Genomic DNA, 4,644 nt, shown 5'->3' with positions numbered 1-4,644 from the left:
GAGCTGTGGAGGGGAGGGATTTTCTGGGAGTTTTTTGGTTTTGTTTTATTTTTTACTGTGGTAAAATACATACAACATAAAAATTACCATCTTAACCATTTTTAAGTGCAGAGTTCAGTGGCATTAACTACATTCCCGTTGTTGGGCAACCATCTTCACCCTCATCTTCAGAACCCTCTTCATCTTGCAAAACCGACACTCTGCCTCCACTAAACACTAACTCCCCATTATCCCCTCTTCCCAGTCCCTGGAAATTCCCATTCTACTTTCTGTCACTATCAATTTGACTACTCTAGTGCCTCATATAAGTGGGATCATATGCTATTTGCCCTTTTGTGTCTGGCTTATTTCACTAAGCATAATGTCCTCAGGGTTCACTCATGTTGTAGCAGGTGTCAGAATGGGAGAGGAGGGGTTTGATGCCAAAGGGGCTGCAGGCCCAGGCTGGACCTGGCAGGCTGATGGAGGGTGCCTGGGACTGGGTTCTGAGGGTGCAGCAGCAAGAAGGGCAGCATGCAGGACAAGGGGGAGCCCATCAATCTATAGATTATGGAACTTCACCCCTTGCCTTCGGAATGTGAGAAAATACATTTGTTGCTTAAATCAACAAGTCTGTGCTGTTCTGTTATGGAAGCCTGATATGTTATGTTCTGTTATGTATATATGATATGTTCTGTTATGGCAGAATGATACAGTGGGCTATACAAACCTCACCATTTATTTTTTAATTTAAAAAATGTTTATTTGTTTTTTAGAGAGAGACAGAGCATGAGCAGGAGAGGGGAAGAGAAAGAGAGAGGGAGACAGAATCCAAAACAGGCTCCAGGCTGTGAGCTGTCAGCACAGAGCCCAATGCAGGGCTCAAACTCACAAACTGTGAGATCATGACCTGAGCTGATGTAGAATGCTTAACTGACTGAGCCACCCAGTCACCTCCAAACGTCACCATTTGGAACTGCAATTCCAGAGGCTGTGTCAGATGCTGCCTCTGGGATAGAACAGATTAATACAGATTAATATTAATTAGGCACCCATCTGGGAACACCATCTTTTCCATCCCTGTAGAAAGGGGGATCAGAAGCAGTTTGCATTCATGTTGGGGAGACAACAGCACACATTTATCCAAAGAAGCTTGTGTTGTCTGGTCATTTCATGAATGGGCCATTCAGGGACATTGAATTCTAGCCTCCAGGCTTGTCAAAACCGATTTAGTAGTTTTGGGCTGGTCTAAAACATGGGTTAAAAACCACTGATGCCAAGGTTGGAGGGAGGCTGCAGAGAGGAGAGAGATGCTGGGGCCACAGGAGGGTGAAAGGGTCCAGACAGGCCCGCCCACTAGAGGCAGCTACAGGAAGCCAAGGTCTGGGGAGAGGAAAGGGCACTAGAGAAAGTCGCCATACATGTTTATGAGCACTCATGGTGGGCAGGATCGGGGTCCCTGCTCTGGCAGAGGTCCTAGGCCAAGTGGAGATGGGATCACTTTGCAGATCTACTGGATAGACCTCAGGAAGTTTCAGGGACAGGCTTGGCCGGGGCAGTAGTGCAAGTGGCTCAAGGCTGTGAGCATTCTGGCCCCACTCAGACCCTTGGGACCCTCCTTCCACCCTGGGGTCCATCCAGCCATCACTCCTTCCAAAGGGCAACTCCAAAGCTAGATATAAGGGTAATAAAAATGCTTCCACCTTGCTCCTTTGGGAACTGATCAGGAGGAGGGAGTAAGCATGTGGCATCCTCCCTGAATGAACAGGCCAGTCCCCAACCTCCAGGCCATGGGACTCTGAGAAGTGGGGTGATGAGGTCAACTGTGCAGCCACTCTTCCACCTGCCCCTTCTCCCCCAGCTCTGGGGCCTCCTGAACATGCCCCTCACTGACAGGAGACACAGAGGGAGGAGGGGTTGTGATCCACTCACATCACTTGTCATCTGTGGCAGGCCCAGGAGTGATGTGTGTCTTGGTCCCCTGCATCCTGCCCACAGATGCTCTTGGGCACTTCCAAGGGTGCTCACTAGCTTCCTGCTAGGCCTCTGGCTGGTGCCCCACCCTGTAAAGTACAGTGAGGAGCAGAAAGCATCCAGCCCTCACCTGCCAGGCCCATGAGGACAGTGGAGGGGCCTGGCCCCCCATCTCAGGGCTGGGTAGGGTCTAGAGCCTCACAGCCACTAGGAGCCAGGAGAGACCAGGCAGGGGCAGATAGAGGGCAGAGCTGCAAATTCTTAACAGCTGCCTTGCAAGTGGAGGGCTCCAGGCACTTCACATGCTGTGCACCTCACATACCTTTCTGTTGTTTATTTGTTTTACAAGGAGATCTTTCAAAGATTTGAGTGAAGATTAGGACACTGAATAAAGCCATATTTCCTTAATACTAGCTTTTGCCCTTTTGCACATTGGTGTAAAGGTCATTTGTCTGAAAGATTTGGGAAGCTATGCAGACCTGTTTTCTCAGCAATGACCTGGACACTTAAGGCTCCAGGGGACTGTATTGGGCAGAGAGCAGATCACTGAAGCAAATGAATCTTTGTGGCCTGAGCATCTCCGGAAAGAACAGGCCTAGTGTGATGGAGGGAGAGTCACACACCCAAGGGGTTCCTGGGGAGAGACTCCCTTGCCCTGGGCAGCCCTGGGGGTGGAATTAGGGGTATTTGGGCGGGGGGGGGGGTTGTAGGGCCTTGCAATTGTACGAAGGACAGAAGTGTGGCCCCAGAGATTCACAAGGGGGACAAGACTTGCTCGGAGCAGGGGGGCCCGCACAGGCCCTGGCCCAGCAATTGGTGTTGGCTGAGAGTCCTCTTCCCTCCCTGAGAGCACGTGCTTCAGGGTGTGGGACCACCCCACTTACTTCTCCTCTAAGGTATTTTATGGGTCTGACCAGGCATAGGAGGCATTTCCAGCCCCGTGGAAGCTCAGGATGGTGGCCTGGTCCATCTCATGGGGTCTGGGGTGGGATGGGCGGTCTAATCCCTGGTGGGAGGCCACCAGCCTCATCTCCTGGGAGGGTTGTGTAACTTCTGTGAGTTGAAGTTTCCTGGTTTAGAAAGTGAGATTACAATCACATGCTCCCCGCCCCCAGGCGTTTTGTGAGGAGGAAGCAGGGGAAGCTCTCTGCTGCTGTACCAGAGACCAGATTCCGTCTGAGTGGAGCTGCCCAGGCCCTGTGAATGGCAGGGCCTCCAAGCCCCACAGGAGGCCATGGTCAGAGTGTGCAGGTTCTGGGCAGACCTCCACAGAATAGCCCAGTACGCTCGGGGCTTGAAAAGACCATCTGTTGAGGCTTGCAGCTTGAGACAAGGAGGCAGTTCAGGACCCGTGTGGCCTCCCAAGAGAAGATAGAGCCCCAGGCCAGCCAGAAGAAGCTCCTCGGACAACAGCATCAATCCAGCCTGGTTCTGAACCCAAAACAGTCCCCTCCCCTTGGGGCAGGCGCATCACGGAGGCCTCTCTGAACACACACAGATTCTTAGTCCGAGGTGGTTTCTCCTACAGCATGCAGCTCCCAGCAACTTTTCCCATCAGGGCAAGGACATGGAAGAGGCCTTGGGACTTCTCTGGAAACTATCAGAGCCAAGGAGGGAGGAAGTCCTGGTGCAGGAAGCATGGGATCCCGGAGGCCCAGCCACACCCAAGCAGGTGCCTTTTACAGCTTGGATCCTGCCCAGACCACTACCAAAAGCCACCCCTCCCTAGCATTGTGGCTTATTTTTTTTTTCCCTTTAATTGCCAGTAACAGACCAGCCTTCTGCAGAGGCTTCCCAAAGGCTACCCTTTTACATCTCCAAGTCAAGCCTGACAGCTCTTTGGCCTGGTAGCAAGGTCTCTTACCATCTGGGCCTGCCTGGCTTTGCCAAACTATCACCTCTCTCCCTGTCCCCGCACCTGTTCCGTGCCAACTGGTCTCTGCACTGCTGCCATACTCCTAGCCCTGTACTCTCAGAGCTCCCATTAGTGCTGGGCTCCTGCAAAGAGAGAGGAATCACAGATGCAGCCCAAGCCTCTCAAGCCATGCCCCCCACTCGTGGAGTCTCCACTAGGGCCTCCAAACTGCCACAGTGTCCTCCAAACTGAGCTTGGCATTACTATTAGCTCCATTTTGCACTTGAAGTTTCTTTCTTTCTTTCTTTCTTTCTTTCTTTCTTTCTTTCTTTTTTTAATATTTATTTTTGAGAGAGAGACACACACACATAGAAAGAGACAGAATACAAGGGGTGGGGGGCAGAGAGAGACAGGGATACACAGAATCTGAAGCAGGTTCTGGGCTCTGAGCTGTCAACACAGAGCCCAATGCGGGACTTGAACCCTCAAACTGTGAGATTATGACCCAAGCCAAAGTTGGATGCTTAACTGACTGAGCCATCCAGGTGCCCCTGCACTTGAAGTTTCTGAAGCCAAAGCTGGAAAGGCTGGAGGTCAGATTGAAATCTAGGCTACCCAGGGCCTTCCTGGTGGCTCAGATCAGTGAGCAGCCCATCTGTCCCTTGCTCTCCGGCTAGCTGGGCCACATTTAGGCCTCCTGACCAAGCTTTACAACCTGGACAAAGGTCAGCGTGCCTCGGTTTGCCTCTCCCTGCCAAATGCTGGGCTCGGGTTGGGGAAGCAGGGACAGGCAGGCTGTGGCCCTCTACTTCCCCACACGATCATGAGTTAGCTGA

This window comes from Panthera leo, chromosome B3, assembly GCF_018350215.1.
Source record: "Panthera leo isolate Ple1 chromosome B3, P.leo_Ple1_pat1.1, whole genome shotgun sequence".
In the NCBI taxonomy this organism is placed as follows: domain Eukaryota; kingdom Metazoa; phylum Chordata; class Mammalia; order Carnivora; family Felidae; genus Panthera; species Panthera leo.
Note: the sequence above shows the minus strand (reverse complement) of the source record.